General features: G+C 47.4%; 1 protein-coding gene across 1 annotated transcript in view; it reads right to left on the bottom strand.

The window, feature by feature from the left end:
- The window catches only part of AP2M1 (adaptor related protein complex 2 subunit mu 1), a 179576-nt gene extending 171201 nt beyond the window's left edge, over window positions 1–8375 (bottom strand). The window contains exon 1 of the mRNA XM_063916588.1: window positions 8169–8375. The gene's annotated coding sequence lies outside the window, so the exon portion shown is untranslated. The remainder of the gene's footprint in view (window positions 1–8168) is intronic.
- Window positions 8376–23673: the final 15298 nt, after the last annotated feature.

Genomic DNA, 23673 nt, shown 5'->3' with positions numbered 1-23673 from the left:
CAAGCCCCTGACGGTGTCTGAGACGCCTGGACCGATACTAATTTGTCCGCCGGCTGTCTCATGTCGTCAACCGGCTTGCAGCGTGTTGACATTATCACGTAATTCCATAAGTAAGCCATCTTCTGGTGTTGACTCCCTAGAGAGTGACATCACCATTACAGGCAATTTTCTCCGTCTCCTCACCAACATTTTCCTCATACATGTCGACACACACGTACCGACCTACAGCACACACATACAGGGAATGCTCTGATAGAGGACAGGACCCACTAGCCCTTTGGGGAGACAGAGGGAGAGTTTGCCAGCACACACCAAAAGCGCCATAATGTATATAACAACCCTAGAAGGTGTTGTTTCTATATATGGGCTCTTAATATATAATTATATCGCCAATTTATGCCCCCCTTCTCTTTAACCCTGTTTCTGTAGTGCAGGGGAGAGTGGGAGCCTTCCTCACCAGCGGAGCTGGTAAGGAAAATGGCGCTGAGTGCTGAGGAGAATAAGCTCCGCCCCTTTCACGGCGGGCTTTTCTCCCGGTTATTAGGAAAACTGGCCTGGGTTAAATACATACATATAGCCTTAATGGCTATATGTGATGTATTTATTTGCCAAATAGGTATTTATATTGCTGCCCAGGGCGCCCCCAGCAGCGCCCTGCACCCTCCGTGACCGTGTCAGTGAGCCGTGTAGCAACAATGGCGCACAGCTGCAGTGCTGTGCGCTACCTCTCTGAAGACTGTGAAGTCTTCTGCCGCCTGTTTCCGGACCTCCGTTCCGCCGTCTTTCTTCAGCGTCTGTAAGGGGGATCGGCGGCGCGGCTCCGGGACGAACCCCAGGCTGACCTGTGTTCCGACTCCCTCTGGAGCTCAGTGTCCAGTAGCCTAAGATCCCAATCCATCCTGCACGCAGGTGAGTTGGAGATCTCTCCCCTAAGTCCCTCGTTGCAGTGATCCTGTCGCCAGCAGGAATCACTGATTAGAAACCTAAAAAAAAACTTTACTAAACAGCTCCTTAAGAGAGCCATCCAGTTTGCACCCTTCTCGGACGGGCACAAAAACCTAACTGAGGCTTGGAGGAGGGTCATGGGGGGAGGAGCCAGTACACACCATGTGACCTAAAAAGCTTTTTAGATGTGCCCTGTCTCCTGCGGAGCCCGCTATTCCCCATGGTCCTGACGGAGTCCCCAGCATCCACTAGGACGCTAGAGAAATATATATATATATATAGATTCTGTAGTCCGGCACTCAATGAAATATAAGGCAATCTTACCCCGGTGTCACGTCCTAGGCAGGAACCATGCAAATGTAGAGATACAGAGGGGACGGCACTCAGAGGATTTTTTCAAATATTGTATTCAAGTATAAAACATACTTAGTGATCCATCAACGTTTCGGTGTACGACAACACCGTCTTCAGGATGTAGACAACACAGTGACAAAAAGTGAAATGACAATACATACATATCATGACTTACCCCGCTTTTATATGTTCCCTCTTCAATCTACACCAGTGTCACGCACGCCAGTATCGTATCGCGCGCCCCTGCACCGGAGCGCACAGTGGTGATGTCACGCCTCCCCTCCCATCACGTGAGAAGGCATGCGTTCCACCCCCCACACAGTGCGCGTCCGTTGCCATGGGGACTGAAGTACATTGCCATGCGGGTAACAGGGCGCATATACAATGTCAGCCTGATTCCGTCATTGGCAATGTGTCAGGGTCCGCGGTGTATATCGATGTCTGACATATGTGAACAAACATTAAAAGATATTAAAAAGCCGTAGCAGACGTGTTACAAAGAACACATCTCCACGCATCTAACTGACATATATATTCTATTCAACATTCCATTATATCTATATAATAAATGAAAACGCATATGTATTACATTATTGTTCAAGCGTTAGCTAAATATATACTACTCAATATATTGATTATACCAAAGAGTTCCAGCAGATCTTTTCATTTAAACCCCGTGGCCATACAGTGTCTAGGCGTGTAATCCATTTAGCCTCCATAATCAGGAGCTGTTTATTACGATCACCACCTCTTCGATTTTCTGGGAGGTGATCAATAATCATGTATTTGACACTAGCCATGGTATGTCCTCGATCTGAGAAATGTTGTGCCACTGGCTGCTCACTATGTCCCGTTTGTATAGCTGCTTTTATTGCGGACCGATGTTGTGTCGCCCGTTCTTTAAACGGACGGATCGTTTTACCTACATAGTAGTATCCGCAAGGGCATCTAATTATGTATATTACAAAGGGAGTGGTACAAGTTACAGCATGGTTAATGGCAATGTATTTGCCACTATGTGGATGTCTAAATTCACTGCCTGTATCCATATGGCTACAAGTGGCACAATTGATACATTTGTAGCATCCCTTTTTCCTATTGCCTAAAAATGTAACATGTGGTTGTTTAAAGTCAGTGATATCTGTTCTGACTACCATGTCTTTGATATTTCTACCACGTCTAAAGCTGGCCATAGGAGTTTGTGTTTTGAAACTTTGTAATTCTTTGTCAGTACTTACAATGGGCCATAAGGCCTTAGTGGCTGATTGTGTGATACAGCTAGTTGTAGAGTATGTAGAAGTCCAGATTATACGATCTTCCTTTAATTTTTTCTGGGTTTTTCTGTTCGTAACTGCAGAAAACAAAGATTGGCGTGGGGTGTTTAATACTTTGTTCTTATGCTGTAACAGTAATTGTATGGGATATCCTCTCTGTGTAAATTTTTTGACCATTTCGTCTAATTGTGCTTCCAAACACTGCTTATCATTATTAATACGTGCCACCCTCAACATCTGGGAGTAGGGTAATCCAGATTTGAGGGCCACAGGGTGATGACTAGAAAATCTTAATAATGTATTTCGGTCAGTGGGCTTGCTGTATAACGAACTGATCAGTAGCCCCTCACAATTAACCAGTTTCACATCAAGGTACTCAATTTCCTGGAAACTACACTTGCTGGTAAATTTAATTGGACCATTTAGTGCATTAATGGATTGAACCAAATATTCAAATTCTGTCTGGGTGCCCGCCCAAAAAATAATTAAATCATCTATGTACCTAAGGAACAGCTTTGCATGTTGCATGAATAAAGCATTGTCATAGAATAGAATCTGTTCCTGTAGGTACATATAGATGTTAGCATATGTAGGAGAGATGTTAGATCCCATAGAACAACCAGATTTTTGCAAGTAGTATTTTCCATCAAACAAAAAAGGCGGGGCTATTGTTATACAGAATACAGATATGTATCGCAGTGAAATATTGAGCCAACTCAGTGACACCCAGATTTATGAAAACCTACCCAGAAACCCAGGTCCAGTATTTAAGCGTGAATTAGATCTAGTGTTAAAAACAGCTTTGGATAATGGGGTTATTTCCAAACGGGTACTAACAGCACTAAGTCAGGCGTACCCAGTCACCCCCATATTATACACTACGCCTAAAATTCACAAAGATCCTCTTCACCCCCCGGGCCGCCCCATTGTGTCCGCTATGAAATCATTGTACCAACCAGTGTCCAAATATTTGGACACCCTGCTACAACCATGTATCATCCATGAAAAATCCTATGTAAAAGATACCACTAGTTTCTTAGAACACATTCAGCCGTTCTGTAATGCACCATTTAACTTACTTATGTGCACATTAGATGTGAAAAATTTATACACATCAATACCCCATCAAGATGGGCTAAAAGCTGTAGAAAGTTTCCTGGAAACTAGTCGGTATTATTGCGGACCTCCAATAACTTTTATTTTACAGTTGCTCACATTGGTACTGTATAGAAATTACTTTTTGTTTGATGGAAAATACTACTTGCAAAAATCTGGTTGTTCTATGGGATCTAACATCTCTCCTACATATGCTAACATCTATATGTACCTACAGGAACAGATTCTATTCTATGACAATGCTTTATTCATGCAACATGCAAAGCTGTTCCTTAGGTACATAGATGATTTAATTATTTTTTGGGCGGGCACCCAGACAGAATTTGAATATTTGGTTCAATCCATTAATGCACTAAATGGTCCAATTAAATTTACCAGCAAGTGTAGTTTCCAGGAAATTGAGTACCTTGATGTGAAACTGGTTAATTGTGAGGGGCTACTGATCAGTTCGTTATACAGCAAGCCCACTGACCGAAATACATTATTAAGATTTTCTAGTCATCACCCTGTGGCCCTCAAATCTGGATTACCCTACTCCCAGATGTTGAGGGTGGCACGTATTAATAATGATAAGCAGTGTTTGGAAGCACAATTAGACGAAATGGTCAAAAAATTTACACAGAGAGGATATCCCATACAATTACTGTTACAGCATAAGAACAAAGTATTAAACACCCCACGCCAATCTTTGTTTTCTGCAGTTACGAACAGAAAAACCCAGAAAAAATTAAAGGAAGATCGTATAATCTGGACTTCTACATACTCTACAACTAGCTGTATCACACAATCAGCCACTAAGGCCTTATGGCCCATTGTAAGTACTGACAAAGAATTACAAAGTTTCAAAACACAAACTCCTATGGCCAGCTTTAGACGTGGTAGAAATATCAAAGACATGGTAGTCAGAACAGATATCACTGACTTTAAACAACCACATGTTACATTTTTAGGCAATAGGAAAAAGGGATGCTACAAATGTATCAATTGTGCCACTTGTAGCCATATGGATACAGGCAGTGAATTTAGACATCCACATAGTGGCAAATACATTGCCATTAACCATGCTGTAACTTGTACCACTCCCTTTGTAATATACATAATTAGATGCCCTTGCGGATACTACTATGTAGGTAAAACGATCCGTCCGTTTAAAGAACGGGCGACACAACATCGGTCCGCAATAAAAGCAGCTATACAAACGGGACATAGTGAGCAGCCAGTGGCACAACATTTCTCAGATCGAGGACATACCATGGCTAGTGTCAAATACATGATTATTGATCACCTCCCAGAAAATCGAAGAGGTGGTGATCGTAATAAACAGCTCCTGATTATGGAGGCTAAATGGATTACACGCCTAGACACTGTATGGCCACGGGGTTTAAATGAAAAGATCTGCTGGAACTCTTTGGTATAATCAATATATTGAGTAGTATATATTTAGCTAACGCTTGAACAATAATGTAATACATATGCGTTTTCATTTATTATATAGATATAATGGAATGTTGAATAGAATATATATGTCAGTTAGATGCGTGGAGATGTGTTCTTTGTAACACGTCTGCTACGGCTTTTTAATATCTTTTAATGTTTGTTCACATATGTCAGACATCGATATACACCGCGGACCCTGACACATTGCCAATGACGGAATCAGGCTGACATTGTATATGCGCCCTGTTACCCGCATGGCAATGTACTTCAGTCCCCATGGCAACGGACGCGCACTGTGTGGGGGGTGGAACGCATGCCTTCTCACGTGATGGGAGGGGAGGCGTGACATCACCACTGTGCGCTCCGGTGCAGGGGCGCGCGATACGATACTGGCGTGCGTGACACTGGTGTAGATTGAAGAGGGAACATATAAAAGCGGGGTAAGTCATGATATGTATGTATTGTCATTTCACTTTTTGTCACTGTGTTGTCTACATCCTGAAGACGGTGTTGTCGTACACCGAAACGTTGATGGATCACTAAGTATGTTTTATACTTGAATACAATATTTGAAAAAATCCTCTGAGTGCCGTCCCCTCTGTATCTCTATATATCTATATATCTATCTATATATATATATCTATATATATATATCTATATATCTATCTATATATCTATATATATCTATATATATCTATATATATCTATATATATCTATATATATCTATATATATCTATATATATCTATATATATCTATATATATCTATATATATATATATATATATATATATATATATATATATATATATATATATATATATTTTAATAGCCTGGGTGCCCTCCGCATCGAATTAAACATACGTGCAAAAAACGGCCTCACTCCAGGTCTTGTATGCAAAGTCAAAGTGTATTGAGAAATAAACACATCACATGTGCAGTCCAACGTTTTGGGGCCCGTAGCCCCTTTATCACACCTTGACAGTGGCAAATTTACCAATCTTGGTGTTCTCTGGCAAATGCCAAACGGCCTGCACGGTGTTGGGCTGTAAGCACAACCCCCACCTGTGGACGTCGGGCCCTTATACCACCCTCATGAAGTCTGTTTCTGATCGTTTGAGTAGACACATGCACATTTGTGGCTTGCTGGAGGTCATTTTGCAGGGCTCTGGCAGTGCTCCTCCTGTTCCTCCTTGCACAAAGGCGGAGGTAGCGGTCCTGCTGCTGGGTTGTTGCCCTCCTACGGCCTCCTCCACCTCTCCTGATGTACTGGCCTGTCTCCTGGTAGCGCCTCCATGCTCTGGACACTACGCTGATAGACACAGCAAACCTTCTTACCACAGCTCGCATTGATGTGCCATCCTGGATGAGCTGCACTACCTGAGCCACTTGTGTGGGTTGTAGACTCCGTCTCATGCTACCACTAGAGTGAAAGCACCACCAGCTTTCAGAAGTGACCAAAACATCAGCCAGAAAGCATAGGAGCTGAGAAGTGGTCTGTGGTCACCACCTGCAGAACAACTCCTTTATTGGGGGTGTCTTGCTAATTGCCTATAATTTCCACCTGTTGTCTATTCCATTGGCACAACAGCATGTGAAATGGATTGTCAATCAGTGTTGCTTCCTAAGTGGACAGTTTGATTTCACAGAAGTGTGATTGACTTGGAGTTACATTGTGTTGTTTAAGTGTTCCCTTTATTTTTTTTGAGCAAAAATAAAATAAAAATACATATATTTATGCTTTACGCAGCTAAACCCGACCTCTATGGACCCGATCAGGGCAATAGATGATCAACTGAATATCGCACCACTTTAGACGGGGCATAACATAAATTAATATCGTCCTATGTATGTATACATTGTACACTTGAAGGGGAGGTTACTTCAGTTTGGTATTAGCACCCCTCTCATATAATCTTTGGTGTTTTTAATAAAAGTACAGGTTCCTGCATTGCTGACTACATATTAGAATAGGCATTATGTAATGTTAATACCTGGATAAATTGATATAATGTGTTAGTATTAGGGACCCATCTGATGAAGGTCACCTGGACATGTTGAGGTGACCTGTTGAATGGGACCACATTTTTAGACAAATCTGTGCGTAAAACATACTCCATGTTAGTTGCAAACGTTTATCAAAATGACTGACTGAGTATTAGTACTTAAAGTGTGCACCTGTATTTCTTTCTCCTGTATGGTACTAGACTCCTCAAGCATGGTAGCATCTCTTATGTTTAAATTTAGAGTGTGCAGGCCATGACCCATCAAATCACCTTAGTTAGGTGCATATGAAATGGATATACACAGTGAACTTGTAGGACCTATTCATTTGCTGTAGTGTTTTGCTGACTATAATCACTTTGTCATATATAATTTTTTTACCAAGCCAATTCATTTATCATTTTTTCCATAATAACTGTTGGAATGGAAAGCTAAAGCCTACCAATTGACATGCAAGAAACAGTTATACAGATAAACCAGTAAAAAACGTAGATGGAATGGGAAATGTATTAGAAGGAAACCGAAGATGCATTTGCTGTAGATGCTTGTAGCGTATAATACTAGTTTCTTGCATCAATGAGCGTGTGCCCAGTGCACCTGCCCCTAGCACGCAGCACAGGCAGCCCTGTGAGAGAGAGGAGCTGGGGTTACACCGCTGACACCGCTGCACTCCGGAGAGATGGGTGCTATAGGGATGTCAACCATAGGGATGTGGCTGGGAGCAGGAGCTGCCAGCGGGACAGTGTCCCGCACAACACAGGCCAGCACCCGACTCTATAGCCACACCCGGAGCGGGTGACCCGCCCGGTCCTAATTATTACCTCACCATCCTAACGGAAATGTAATCGGCCCTCGCCGCGCTGGTACCAGAACACAGCGCCGACACCCCACGCAAGGACAGCTAGAGGCGGGCACAGGCTGACGGGTGTAACCCACAGTGCCCGGAGCAAAGACACACGGGAGGCTGGGTATAAGTCACTCGGCTCACTACAGCGGGCACAATAGCTATACACGAAGATGTACTATTCATACAGACGTACCCATCAGATGCTGTGGCTGACAGCCGCCGGTGTGACTGCTCCCGATCCTAGAGCTACCTCCTCAGGAGCCCAAAATGGCCGATCCTCCTCCCACCGCTACTTTCCGCAGTGCTTACGTCACCGCGCTGCTGCGTTACATCCCGGGCTCCGGCCTCTGGCACGTGACGTTGATACGTCCGCGCATGCTCAGTGGCAGCTCTGGCCACTTGCAGGAAGAGATTGGGCTACGAGTGCCTTGGTAGAGACTAGATCCCCCTCTGTTTCAGTAACTGAAGAGGAACTAGATTATTTATTATAAACCCTCTATTTCCCCTTCTGTTTATGTAAATTTTTGTTCCCCGTTGTTCAGATAGGTTATTTGTTTTTGTCTATGCACCAATGGACGCTCGCCACGCTTCGGGCTCGGTGTCTCGCTCCACTCCGCTTCGCTCGCCACAGGTTACTATTCCAAATAGTTTGTGACATGTCTTATGGGAAAGGTCCTGTTGAAAAACGGACCGTCACATGGTCTGGTCACATGGCCTGTGATGTCACCGGCTAACATTTACGGAAGGGGAACTAGACACTTCCGCCTTAGTACATCTGAAAGTCTGCCAACAAATGTAACCATTTCCTGTTGTTTTTTTTTGTTTTGTTTTCTTTGTAGGTTTAATGTAAACAAAAGCATCCAAATGATAAAATGGCCCCAGTATTGTAATTTACTAGTAGGAACCAACTCTTAAAGTTATCGGTTCTCTATCCCGGTTAGCGGATCGCCGGCTGGTATGGAGGGCAGGCTGCGCTCCTTGAAGGCTCAGCAACACTAAGTGTAGGCGCTTGGAGGGGCGTCCTTGGCCAGCGCGGTCACCCTAAACTGGTCAAATAAGCCAACAGGGGCTAATCCTGCTGTTAGCATATTATACCTCCGGCCAGTATAATCAAATTTCTCTTACGTCCTAGAGGATGCTGGGGACTCCGTAAGGACCATGGGGTATAGACGGGCTCCGCAGGAGATAGGGCACCTAAAAAGAACTTTGATTATGGGTGTGCACTGACTCCTCCCTCTATGCCCCTCCTCCAGACCTCAGTTAGATCTTGTGCCCAGAGGAGAATGGGTGCACTGCAGAGAGCTCTCCAGAGTTTTCTGTTGAAGAAGAATTTTGTTAGGTTTTTTATTTTCAGGGAGTCCTGTTGGCAACAGGCTCCCTGCAGCGTGGGACCGAGGAGAGAGAAGCAGAGCTGGCTTGTCAAGTTGGGCACTGCTTCTAAGGCTACTGGAGACCATTAGCTCCAGAGGGAGTCGGAACACAGGTCTCACCTGGGGTTCGTCCCGGAGCCGCGCCGCCGTCCTCCTCACAGATGCCGAAGATAGAAGCCGGATGAGAAGGCAGAAGACATCGAAAGGGCCCTACACACTCGGCGATGCGCCGCCGAGGTGCCCGACGGCCGATACGGCCGACGAGCAACCCGGCGGCGGGGGGGCAGTGACGGGGGGAGTGAAGTTTCTTCACTCCCCCCGTCACCCGGCTGCATTGAAGTGCAGGCAAATATGGACGAGATCGTCCATATTGGCCTGCATGCACAGCCGACGGGAGACCAGCGATGAACGAGCGCGGGGACGCGCATCGTTCATCGCTTAAGTCTCCACACTGAAAGATATGAACGAGTTCTCGTTCATTTATGAACGAGATCGTTCATATCTTTCAGAATATCGCCAAGTGTGTAGGGCCTATTAGGCTGCAGAAGACATCAGATCTTCATGAGGTAAGGCGCGCAGCGGTAAACTGTGCGCCATTGCTCCCAGTCACACACACACAGAGCAGCACTGAAGGGCGCAGGGGGGGGGCGCCCTGGGCAGCAATAAACCTCACATTTGGGCAAATGCAGATTGATTAGGCTGCGGAGGCAGTAAATCTATGATCCCCTGCCATTTTTATTGAAAAATCACTGGGACCAAAGCCCGCCGTCGGGTGGGCGGGGCTTGATCCTCAGCACTAACCAGCGCCATTTTCTCCACAGAAGCTGCATGAGGAAAACGCTGGATCCCTGGTCTCTCCCCTGCTGAACTTCACAGGCTGGAAAAAAGAGGAGGGGGGCACATTAGCGACGCAGTGAGTGGGAATTGGCATATTATATATAGAAAAGCGCTATCTGGTCATATTTTTTCCAGTGTTTTTAAGCGCTGGTGTGTGCTGGCATACTCTCTCTCTGTCTCTCCTTAGGGCCTGGTTGGGGTTTTGTCCCCTTATAGGTTAATCCCTGTGTGTGTGGGATGTCGGTACGTGTGTGTCGACATGTTTGAGGCGGAAGGCTTCTCCAAGGAGGAGGTGGAGCAAATGAGTGGTGTGTCCCCGTCGGTTGTGCCGACTCCGGATTGGATGGACATGTGGCATATGTTAAATGCAAGTGTGGCATCTTTACATAAAAGGCTTGATAAGGCTGAATTAGGGGGGACATCAGGGGGTCAATCCTCGGATTGGACCGACTCACAGGGCCCGTCGGGGTCTCAAAAGCGTCCCTTAACACAAGACAACTGCCAGAGCCGAAACTAGGGGGGGGCTAGGGGGGCATGTGACCTGGGCGCCAGACTGGAGGGGGCGCCGAGACTGTCACTTTAATCCCCCCTAACGCCCCCTCCCTTTGCGGCAGCGATACCTTGTTAATGCCGGCGGAGCTCGCGCCTAGCCAGGCAGGCACACACACCGCATCGCAGCGCATCGCAGAGATGACACTGAAAATAAACTACATCTCCCAGCAGCCTTTGCTGCCGGGAGCTGTACTTTACTTTCAGTTTCATCTCTGCAGCGTGCTGTGATCGGCACAGCAGAGCAGCACTAAGAGGGGGCACGGGGGGACAAATTACTACTCCCCCCCCCCCCCCCCCCCCTCACCCCACTGCTAGAGCCTTTAATCATTGCAGCCACTGCTGCAGTGAACAAGAAATTCTAGGTCCGAAAAGGGGGCGGGGCTAAACGGCACTGTACACACAGTGCCACCATGCCAGCCAGCAACAGCGTGGGAGAGAGGAGGGGAGAAGAACAGCACAGCCTTAACAGTGAGTATAACTCAGGGAAGGGGCACTGTATGTTTCTGTGACTGCTATATGTGTGTATGAATGAATGTGTGCATGTGTGTGATTGTATGTGATTAGGTGTGTCACTACATATCTGTATGGGTGTGGTATGCGTGACCGGGCATACCGACACCGGTATCCCGGGAGCGGAATGTCGTCGGGGGGGGGGGGGGGGGTGGCGAGCGCAGCAAGCCCCTCTGCAGGCTCGCTGCGCTCGCCACGCTGGGATGGGACTGCGGAGTGGTCCCTGTTGGTCAGCATGCAGGTGTAAGTAGATACAGAAGTAAAAGGTGTGGCACTGAAGCTGGTTCTCTGTAATTAAGAGACACACACGGTCCTGCGCTTCAAATGCAGGACCGTGTGTGTCTCTCAATTACGGAGAATCAGCTTCAGTGCCGCATCTTTTGCTGCTATATATATATATATATATATATATATATATACACTTGAATGTGAGGGGGGGCGCTAAGTTAATGGCTTGCCCCGGGTGCCAAAACTCCTAGTTTCGGCCCTGCAACTACTACCGACACGGATTCTGATTCCAGTGTCGACTACGACAAAGTAAAATTGCACCCTAGGGTGACTAAAAGCATTCAGTGTATGATTGTGGCAATAAGGGATGTGTTGCATATTGAGTATGAACCCTCGGTCCCCGACACAAGGGTACACATGTTTAAGGAAAAGAAACAGATTATTAACTTTCCCACATCTCATGAATTGAATGATTTCTTTGGAAAAGCTTGGGAGACTCCGGATAAGAGACCGCAGATCCCCAAAAGAATTTATATGGCATACCCCTTCCCTAAGCAGGACAGGGAGATTTGGGAATCACCCCCCTCTGTGGACAAGGCCCTGACGCGCTTGTCCAAGAAAGTGGCGCTACCGTCTCCTGACACAGCGACCCTCAAGGACCCTGCAGATCGCAGGCAAGAGACTACCTTAAAGTGTATTTATTCTCATACGAGTGCTGTGCTAAGACCGACAATTGCGTCGGCATGGGTGTGTAGCGCAATTGCAGCTTGGACAGATGAGCTGACAGATCAATTTGATAATATGGATAAGGATACTATATTCTTAACTCTAGCCCATATTAAAGACGCAGTCTTATTTATGAGGGATGCTCAAAGGGACATTGGATTGCTAGCTTCTAGGGCCAATGCCATGTCTATCTCAGCTAGAAGATCCTTATGGACTCGCCAATGGACGGGTGATGCGGATTCCAAAAAACATATGGAAGTACTACCCTATAAGGGTGATGTATTGTTTGGGGATGGGCTGACGGACCTGGTTTCCACAGCTACAGCAGGTAAATCAAATTTTTTACCATATATTCCCCAACAGCAAAAGAAAGTAACACCCTATCAGATGCAGTCCTTTCGGTCGCACAAGTCCTAAAGAGGTCGGGGATCCTCTTTCCTCGCCAGAGGTAAGGGCAGAGGCAAGAGAGCACCTGCTGCGGCAGGTGCCCTGGAACAAAAGTCCTCCCCGGCTGCTCCAAAACCCACAGCATGACGCTGGGGCTCCCCTGAGGGAGTCCGCACCGGTGGGGGCACGTCTTCGACTTTTCAGTCAGGCCTGGGTCAGTTCGGACCTAAATCCCTGGGTGTTGGAAATAGTTTCCCAGAGTTACAAATTGGAATTCGAGGAGGTGCCCCCGCGCCGATTTTTCAAATCGGCCCTACCAGCTTCCACATCAGAAAGGGATATAGTGTTAGCTGCAATTCAAACGCTGTGTATACAGCAAGTGATAATCAAGGTTCCCCTGCACCAGTGTCACGATCCGGGTATCTGGACGCCATTTCTTACCCATCAGATGCCTCCTAAGGCTGGCTCAGCGCTCCAGGACCGGATCCCATCTGTTATCCTGATGTGTACATTCCTGTATCCTCTCCTGTCACTCTGGGACGCTGTCACAGTAAACGCCATATTACACCTGGCATGGCGTCTCCCGCGGCCTCCGCCGCCGTCCCTGAGCTTCTGCATGCAGAGTGTCAGAGTGGCGATTACGTCAGCCGCGGCCTCCGCTGTGTCCGCGTGGTTGGATGTGCACTTGTCAGCCTGGCGTCTCCTGTCTCCAGTGGCCGGCGCCGCCATTACTGTTTTCATTACCACATGGATTACAAACCAAACTTCCCTCCAAGTGTCTGCATGGGCGCAGCCATCTTGGATTCTGTCAGCTGATCATTTCCTCCAATCTGTTGTCAGTATTGTTAATCTGCATAATTGCCTAGCCAATCCCTTCCTTGCTGCAGGTATAAATACACTGTGCCTGAACAAGGAAGGCGTCAGTGCTTTGGTTGTCAAACCTAGTTCCTGTTTGTCTCTCTCCTGTGATTGTCTTCCAGGTTCCAGCTCCTGTCTCAAGACTTCCACCATAGAGACCCGCACCAGCATTCCACCTGCGGTGTAGCCTGACTCTCCAATCCATTGTGGATTCAACTGTTTCCAGCTACAACATTACCTGCTTCCAGCTCAGCTTCCAGCAGAGTACAGCTTCCCTTAAAGGGCCGGTGTCCTTTCTACACTTTATCACTCTCCACCGGTATTATTATTTCTCCGCTCTCAAGTTCTACATTTCAGTTCATATTTCATCACTCCCAAGTTCATTTATTATTTAACTGGTTCCAGCCAGTATCCACTCCGTGCTAACAACAGTCTGGTTCCAGCCAGTATCCACAGCAGCTGTTTTATCTTCAGCAACCCAGCTTTTCCTGGAACACCAGCTGGCACAATCCTGGGTTATCTCCATTGCTACAGTCGGGCCTGGTAAGGACTTTCCATCTAGAAGATCATAAGAACTATCTCACACTACCAGTGCCCTGTGGCTCCTGCCATCCTGTAGTACCCAGGAACTGTATTTATTCTTTGCTGACTTTTACGTTTTCTTTTACTGCTGCTGTGTTGCGGAGTTGTCATAATAAACATCATTGACTTTTATCCAAGTTGTCGTGGTCACGCCTTCTGGCAGTTATTATTCATGTTACTTACATGTCCAGGGGTCTGATACAACCTCCCAGGTTCCGGTAAATCTCAGCCCCTACAACTGAGGCTGCCTCCCGTCAGCTCAGGCCCTCAGTTGTGACAGTAAGCACTGACCTAATGAATCCAGCCAGAGACCAGGATCAAGCGGCCAGGCCGATGCAAGAACTGGCAGCCCGACTAGAACATCAGGAGGCTGCACAGGGCCACATCATCCGCTGTCTCCAGGATCTCTCTACTCGGCTGGATGGAATTCAGACAACTCTCCGTGGATCAGGCGCGTCTGGTGCGTCAACCACAGTGACTCCAGCTATAACCCCACCCACCTTACCCATTTCTGCTCCACGTCTTCATCTTCCAACGCCAGCAAAATTTGACGGATCTCCAAGATTCTGCAGGGGATTTCTCAACCAGTGTGAGATTCAGTTTGAGCTACAACCTGGCAATTTTCCCAGTGACCGTACAAAAATTGCCTACATTATTTCTCTTCTCAGTGGCTCAGCCCTTGATTGGGCATCACCGTTATGGGAGAGGTCCGACACCCTGCTATCTTCCTACACTGCCTTCTGTCACGATCCGGGTATCTGGACGCCATTACTTACCCTTCAGATGCCTCCTAAGGCGGGCTCAGCGTTCCAGGACCGGATTCCGCTGTTCCTGAGTTTCCACATGCAGAGTGGTCTTTTCATCAGCCGCGGCCTCCGCTGTGCCCGCGTGGTTAAATGTGCATCTATCAGCCTGGCGTCTCCTGTCTCCGGTGGCCGGCGCCGCCATTACTGTTTCCCAGACCACATGGATTACAAACCAAACTTCCCTCCAAGTGTCTGCATGGGCGCAGCCATCTTGGATTCTGTCATCTGATAATTTCCACCAATCTGCTGTCTGTGTTGTTGATTTGCATAATTGCCTAGCCAACCCCTTCCTTGCTGCAGGTATAAGTAAGCTGTACCTGAGCAAGGAAGACGTCAGTGCTTTGGTTGTCAAACCTAGTTCCTGTTTGTCTCTCTTCTATGATTGTCTTCCAGGTTCCAGCTCCTGTCTCAAGACTTCCACCATAGAGACCCGCACCAGCATTCCACCTGCGGTGTAGCCTGACTCTCCAATCCATTGTGGATTCATCTGTTTCCAGCTACAACACTACCTGCTTCCAGCCTCAGCTTCCAGCAGAGTACAGCTTCCCTTAAAGGGCCGGTGTCCTTTCTACACTTTACCACTCTCCACCGGAATTATTATTTCTCCGCTCTCAAGTTCTACATTTCAGTTCACATTTCATCGCTCCCAAAGTTCATTTATTATTTAACTGGTTCCAGCCAGTATCCACTCCGTGCTAACAACAGTCTGGTTCCAGCCAGTATCCACAGCAGCTGTTTTACCTTCAGCAACCCAGCTCTTCCTGGAACACCAGCTGGTACAATCCTGGGTTATCTCCATTGCTACAGCCGGGCCTGGTAAGGACTTTCCATCTAGAAGATCATAAGAACTATCTCACACTACCAGTGCCCTGTGGCTCCTGCCATGCTGTAGTACTCAGGAACTGTATTTATTCTTTGCTGACTTTTACGTTTTCTTTTATTGCTGCTGTGATGCGGAGTTGTCATAATAAACATCATTGACTTTTATCTAAGTTGTCGTGGTCACGCCTTCGGGCAGTTATTATTCATGTTACTTACATGTCCAGGGGTCTGATACAACCTCCCAGGTTCCGGTACATCTCAGCCCCTACAACTGAGGCTGCCTCCCGTCAGCTCAGGCCCTCAGTTGTGACAGTAAGCACTGACCTAATGAATCCAGCCGGAGACCAGGATCAAGCGGCCAGGCCGATGCAAGAACTGGCAGCCCGACTAGAACATCAGGAGGCTGCACAGGGCCACATCATCCGCTGTCTCCAGGATCTCTCTACTCGGCTGGATGGGATTCAGACAACTCTCCGTGGATCAGGCGCGTCTGGTGCGTCAACCACAGTGACTCCAGCTATAACCCCACCCACCTTACCCATTTCTGCTCCACGTCTTCATCTTCCAACGCCAGCAAAATTTGACGGATCTCCAAGATTCTGCAGGGGATTTCTCAACCAGTGTGAGATTCAGTTTGAGCTACAACCTGGCAATTTTCCCAGTGACCGTACAAAAATTGCCTACATTATTTCTCTTCTCAGTGGCTCAGCCCTTGATTGGGCATCACCGTTATGGGAGAGGTCCGACACCCTGCTATCTTCTTACACTGCATTTGTGTCAACATTCAGGCGCATCTTCGACGAGCCAGGCAGGGTAACTTCAGCTTCGTCTGAGATTCTCCGTTTACGCCAGGAATCACGTACTGTAGGACAATATCTTATACAGTTCCAGATCCTGGCATCCGAACTGGCATGGAACGACGAGGCCCTGTATGCTGCATTCTGGCATGGTTTATCCGAGCGTATTAAAGATGAGTTAGCTACCAGAGACTTACCCTCCAAGTTAGATGAGCTAATCTCACTTTGTACGAAAGTTGACTTACGTTTCAGAGAGAGAGCAACTGAGCGTGGAAGATCATCTGCTCCAAAATCTTCTACTCCTCCTCCTCGCCAACTGTCACCAACTACAGATGAACCCATGCAAATTGTCCGTTCCCGTTTAACTCCTGCTGAGCGCCGAAGACGTCTCTCCGAGTTTCTCTGTCTGTATTGTGCAGCTCCGTCTCACACCATTAATGCCTGTCCCAAACGTCCGGGAAACTCCAAATCCTAGCTCGCCAAGGAGAGGGCCGGCTAGGAGTAATGATCTCCTCTCCATCTCCTCAAGATTGTAACCTCCCAGTCTCGCTTCAAGTTGCTCAACGTTATCAGAACGTCATTGCCCTCCTGGATTCCGGAGCAGCTGGGAACTTTATTACTGAAGCCTATGTTAAACGGTGGTCCCTACCCACCGAGAGACTTCCTTCGTCCTTTTCCTTAACTGCTGTGGATGGCAGTAAAATTTTTGATACAGTTATTTCTCTAAGGACTCTACCAGTTCGTCTGAGAGTGGGAGTTCTTCATTCCGAACTTATTTCATTTTTAGTGATTCCAAGAGCCACACATCCTGTGGTCCTGGGCCTTCCATGGCTCCGTCTTCACAATCCTACAATTGATTGGACGACTACGCAAATCCTGGCATGGGGTTCCTCCTGTGCTAAGACATGTTTGTTTAAAGTGTTGCCTGTCTGTTCTTCCTCCCCCAGGTCGTCTGATGTTCCACCTCCTCCATATCAAGATTTCACGGATGTGTTCAGTAAAGCTTCTGCTGATATCCTTCCTCCTCATAGAGAATGGGACTGCCCGATTGATCTCGTTCCAGGGAAGGTTCCACCTCGAGGCCGAACTTATCCGTTGTCTCTCCCCGAGACACATTCTATGGAGGAATACATTAAAGAGAACCTAGCAAAGGGGTTCATTCGACCTTCTTCTCCAGCCGGCGCAGGCTTCTTTTTTGTAAAGAAGAAAGATGGTGGTCTGCGGCCGTGCATCGACTACAGAGGTTTGAACGACATTACCATCAAGAACCGCTATCCTTTACCCCTGATTACTGAGCTCTTTGACAGAGTTAGCGGAGCTACCATCTTTACAAAGCTGGACCTGAGAGGTGCATACAATCTCATCCGGATCCGTGAGGGTGACGAGTGGAAGACCGCATTTAACACCCGTGACGGACATTATGAGTACCTCGTCATGCCCTTCGGATTGAGCAATGCTCCAGCTGTCTTCCAGCATTTCGTCAATGAGATCTTCAGAGACATTCTATACCGTCATGTCGTGGTCTATCTAGATGATATCCTCATTTTTGCCAACGATTTAGAGGAACATCGTTTCTGGGTAAAGGAGGTTCTGTCCCGTCTCCGTGTCAATCATCTCTACTGCAAATTAGAGAAATGCGTCTTTGAAGTCAAGTCCATTCCGTTTCTAGGGTACATTGTGTCCGGTTCCGGACTAGAGATGGATCCTGAGAAACTACAAGCAATCCAGAATTGGCCGGTACCCTTAACCCTCAAAGGGGTCCAGAGGTTCTTAGGGTTCGCCAATTATTACCGAAAGTTTATACGAGACTTTTCCACCATTGTGGCGCCTATTACTGCTTTCACCAAGAAGGGTGCTAACCCGTCCAAGTGGTCTGAAGAAGCCATGCAAGCTTTTCATCTTTTAAAACAGAGGTTCATCTCTGCACCTGTCCTGAAACAGCCTGACATCGACTCTCCTTTCATCTTAGAGGTGGATGCCTCCTCCGTTGGAGTAGGAGCGGTGTTATCTCAGAGGGCTAAAGATGGTCATTTACATCCTTGCAGTTTCTTCTCACGGAAGTTCTCCCCAGCGGAGCGCAACTATGCCATTGGCGACCAGGAGTTGCTAGCCATCAAGCTCGCTCTAGAGGAGTGGAGATATCTGTTGGAGGGAGCTTCTCATTCAATCACCATCCTTACAGACCACAAGAACCTTCTATATCTAAAAGGCGCACAATGTCTCAACCCTCGTCAGGCCAGATGGGCACTTTTCTTTTCCAGGTTCGACTTTAAACTCCAGTTCTGTCCGGGCTCTCAGAATCGCAAGGCCGATGCCCTTTCCCGCTCATGGGAGCAAGAAAATGAGTCAGAGTCTTCAGACAAGCATCCTATTATAAATCCGTTGGCATTCTCCACGGTAGGGATGGACTCTACGCCCCCATCAGGGAAAAGTTTTGTGAAGCCGACACTAAGGAAGAAGCTCATGCATTGGGCCCATGCTTCCCGTTTTGCCGGACATACAGGTATCCAAAAAACCCTGGAGTTTATCTCTAGGTCCTATTGGTGGCCAACTCTGAAAAAGGACGTTTTGGAGTTTATTGCATCTTGCCCAAAGTGTGCTCAACATAAAGTATCCCGCCAGTCGCCTGCGGGGCAACTGGTTCCACTATCTGTTCCCCGTCGACCATGGACCCATTTGTCGATGGATTTTATTACAGATTTGCCCATGTGCAACAAGTTCAATACCATCTGGGTGGTAGTTGACCGGTTCACCAAGATGGCACACTTCATTCCTCTCACCGGTCTTCCGTCAGCTTCCAAGTTGGCTCAAGTATTCATACAAGAGATCTTCCGACTCCACGGTCTTCCAGAAGAAATTATCTCAGATCGAGGAGTTCAATTCACAGCCAAATTCTGGCGAAGTTTATGTCAAGTCCTCCAAGTCAAGTTAAAGTTTTCCACGGCTTACCATCCTCAGACCAATGGTCAAACTGAGAGGGTGAATCAGGACTTGGAGGCCTTCCTCCGCATCTATGTGTCCTCCTCTCAAGATGACTGGGTTCAATTACTTCCCTGGGCCGAGTTCTGTCATAACAACCAGTATCATTCTTCATCTTCCTCAACACCATTCTTCACCAACTTTGGATTCCACCCTAAAGTCCCTGAGTTCCAACCGCTTCCAGCAACTTCTGTTCCCGCAGTGGATATCACCTTGCATCAGTTTGCCAATATCTGGAAGAGCGTACGATCAGCTCTGCTCAAGGCATCGTTCAGGTACAAGAAGTTTGCGGATAAGAAGCGTCGAGCAGTTCCTGCTCTCAAGGTGGGTGATCGGGTATGGTTATCCACGAAGAATTTGAGGTTAAGAGTTCCCAGTATGAAGTTTGCACCTCGCTACATCGGTCCTTTTAAAATTGATCAAGTCATCAATCCTGTTGCTTACAGACTCCAGTTACCTCCCTTCTTAAAAATACCCAGGACATTCCATGTTTCCCTGTTGAAACCGCTAATCTTGAATCGGTTTCATTCCTCACTTCCACCAACTCCGAAAGTCCAAACTCAACGAGGCGTTGAGTATGAAGTGGCCAAGATCCTGGACTCACGTCACCGTTACGGTCAACTTCAGTATCTCATTGACTGGAAGGGCTATGGTCCTGAAGAACGCTCTTGGACCAATGCCTCTGACGTCCATGCTCCTGCCTTGGTCCGAAATTTCCACGCAAAGTTTCCTTTAAAGCCTAAGAAGTGTCCTGGGGCCACTCCTAAAGGGGGGGGTGCTGTCACGATCCGGGTATCTGGACGCCATTACTTACCCTTCAGATGCCTCCTAAGGCGGGCTCAGCGTTCCAGGACCGGATTCCGCTGTTCCTGAGTTTCCACATGCAGAGTGGTCTTTTCATCAGCCGCGGCCTCCGCTGTGCCCGCGTGGTTAAATGTGCATCTATCAGCCTGGCGTCTCCTGTCTCCGGTGGCCGGCGCCGCCATTACTGTTTCCCAGACCACATGGATTACAAACCAAACTTCCCTCCAAGTGTCTGCATGGGCGCAGCCATCTTGGATTCTGTCATCTGATCATTTCCACCAATCTGCTGTCTGTGTTGTTGATTTGCATAATTGCCTAGCCAACCCCTTCCTTGCTGCAGGTATAAGTAAGCTGTACCTGAGCAAGGAAGACGTCAGTGCTTTGGTTGTCAAACCTAGTTCCTGTTTGTCTCTCTTCTATGATTGTCTTCCAGGTTCCAGCTCCTGTCTCAAGACTTCCACCATAGAGACCCGCACCAGCATTCCACCTGCGGTGTAGCCTGACTCTCCAATCCATTGTGGATTCATCTGTTTCCAGCTACAACACTACCTGCTTCCAGCCTCAGCTTCCAGCAGAGTACAGCTTCCCTTAAAGGGCCGGTGTCCTTTCTACACTTTACCACTCTCCACCGGAATTATTATTTCTCCGCTCTCAAGTTCTACATTTCAGTTCACATTTCATCGCTCCCAAAGTTCATTTATTATTTAACTGGTTCCAGCCAGTATCCACTCCGTGCTAACAACAGTCTGGTTCCAGCCAGTATCCACAGCAGCTGTTTTACCTTCAGCAACCCAGCTCTTCCTGGAACACCAGCTGGTACAATCCTGGGTTATCTCCATTGCTACAGCCGGGCCTGGTAAGGACTTTCCATCTAGAAGATCATAAGAACTATCTCACACTACCAGTGCCCTGTGGCTCCTGCCATGCTGTAGTACTCAGGAACTGTATTTATTCTTTGCTGACTTTTACGTTTTCTTTTATTGCTGCTGTGATGCGGAGTTGTCATAATAAACATCATTGACTTTTATCTAAGTTGTCGTGGTCACGCCTTTGGGCAGTTATTATTCATGTTACTTACATGTCCAGGGGTCTGATACAACCTCCCAGGTTCCGGTACATCTCAGCCCCTACAACTGAGGCTGCCTCCCGTCAGCTCAGGCCCTCAGTTGTGACACCTTCGTGTCAACATTCAGGCGCATCTTCGACGAGCCAGGCCGGGTAACCTCAGCTTCATCCGAGATTCTCCGGTTACGCCAGGGGTCACGTACTGTAGGACAATATCTGATACAGTTCCAGATCCTGGCATCCGAACTGGCATGGAACGACGAGGCCCTGTATGCTGCATTCTGGCATGGCTTATCTGAGCGTATTAAAGATGAGTTAGCTACCAGAGACTTACCTTCTAAGTTAGATGAGCTAATCTCACTCTGCACGAAAGTTGATTTACGTTTCAGAGAGAGAGCAACTGAGCGTGGAAGATCATCTGCTCCAAAATCTTCTGCTCCTCCTCCTCGTCAACTGTCACCATCTAAAGATGAGCCCATGCAACTTGGCCGTTCCCGTTTAACTCCTGCTGAGCGCCGAAGACGTCTCTCCAAGTCTCTTTGTCTTTACTGTGCAGCTCCGTCTCACACCATCAATGCCTGTCCCGAATGTCCGGGAAAACTCCAAACCCTAGCTCGCCCAGGAGAGGGCCGGCTAGGAGTAATGATCTCCTCTCCATCTCCTCATGATTGTAATCTCCCAGTGTCGCTCCAAATTGCTCAACGTTATCGGAACGTCATTGCCCTCCTTGATTCCGGAGCAGCTGGGAACTTTATTACCGAAGCCTATGTTAAACGGTGGTCCCTACCCACCGAGAGACTTCCTTCGTCCATCTCCTTGACTGCCGTGGATGGCAGCAAGATTTTTGATGCAGTTATTTCCCTAAGGACTCTACCAGTTCGTCTGAGAGTGGGAGTTCTTCATTCTGAATTTATTTCTTTTTTAGTGATTCCAAGAGCCACACATCCTGTGGTCCTGGGCCTTCCATGGCTCCGTCTTCACAATCCTACAATTGATTGGACGACTACGCAAATCCTGGCATGGGGTTCCTCCTGTGCTGAGACATGTTTGTTTAAAGTATTGCCTGTCTGTTCTTCCTCCCCCAGGTCGTCTGATGTTCCACCTCCTCCATATCAAGATTTCACGGATGTGTTCAGTAAAGCTTCTGCTGATATCCTTCCTCCTCATAGAGAATGGGACTGCCCGATTGATCTCGTTCCAGGGAAGGTTCCACCTCGAGGCCGAACTTATCCGTTGTCTCTGCCTGAGACGCATTCTATGGAGGAATACATTAAAGAGAACCTAGCAAAGGGGTTCATTCGACCTTCTTCTTCTCCAGCCGGCGCAGGCTTCTTTTTTGTAAAAAAGAAAGATGGTGGTCTGCGGCCGTGCATCGACTACAGAGGTTTGAACGACATTACCATCAAGAACCGTTATCCTTTACCCCTGATTACTGAGCTCTTTGACAGAGTTAGCGGAGCTACCATCTTTACAAAGCTGGACTTGAGAGGTGCATACAATCTCATCCGGATCCGTGAGGGTGACGAGTGGAAGACCGCCTTTAACACCCGTGACGGACATTATGAGTACCTCGTCATGCCCTTCGGATTGAGCAATGCTCCAGCTGTCTTCCAGCATTTTGTCAATGAGATCTTCAGAGACATTCTATACCGTCATGTCGTGGTCTATCTAGACGATATCCTCATTTTTGCCAACGATTTAGAGGAACATCGTTTTTGGGTTAAAGAGGTTCTGTCCCGTCTCCGTGTCAATCATCTCTATTGCAAATTAGAAAAATGCGTCTTTGAAGTCAAGTCCATTCCGTTTCTAGGGTACATTGTGTCCGGTTCCGGACTAGAGATGGATCCTGAGAAACTACAAGCAATCCAAAATTGGCCGGTACCCTTAACCCTCAAAGGGGTCCAGAGGTTCTTAGGGTTCGCCAACTATTACCGAAAGTTTATACGAGACTTTTCCACCATTGTGGCGCCTATTACTGCTTTCACTAAGAAGGGTGCTAACCCGTCCAAGTGGTCTGAAGAAGCCATGCAAGCATTTCATCTTTTAAAACAAAGGTTCATCTCTGCGCCTGTTCTGAAACAGCCCGACATCGACTCTCCTTTCATCTTAGAGGTGGATGCCTCCTCCGTTGGAGTAGGAGCGGTGTTATCTCAGAGGGCTAAAGATGGCCATTTACACCCTTGCAGTTTCTTCTCCCGGAAGTTCTCCCCAGCTGAGCGCAACTATGCCATTGGCGACCAGGAGTTGCTAGCCATCAAGCTCGCTCTAGAAGAGTGGAGGTATCTGTTGGAGGGAGCTTCTCATTCAATCACCATACTTACAGACCACAAGAACCTTTTATACCTGAAGGGCGCACAATGTCTCAACCCTCGTCA

Source organism: Pseudophryne corroboree, chromosome 4, assembly GCF_028390025.1.
Source record: "Pseudophryne corroboree isolate aPseCor3 chromosome 4, aPseCor3.hap2, whole genome shotgun sequence".
Lineage (NCBI taxonomy): Eukaryota > Metazoa > Chordata > Amphibia > Anura > Myobatrachidae > Pseudophryne > Pseudophryne corroboree.
Note: the sequence above shows the minus strand (reverse complement) of the source record. Positions and strands in the feature narration are given on the sequence as shown.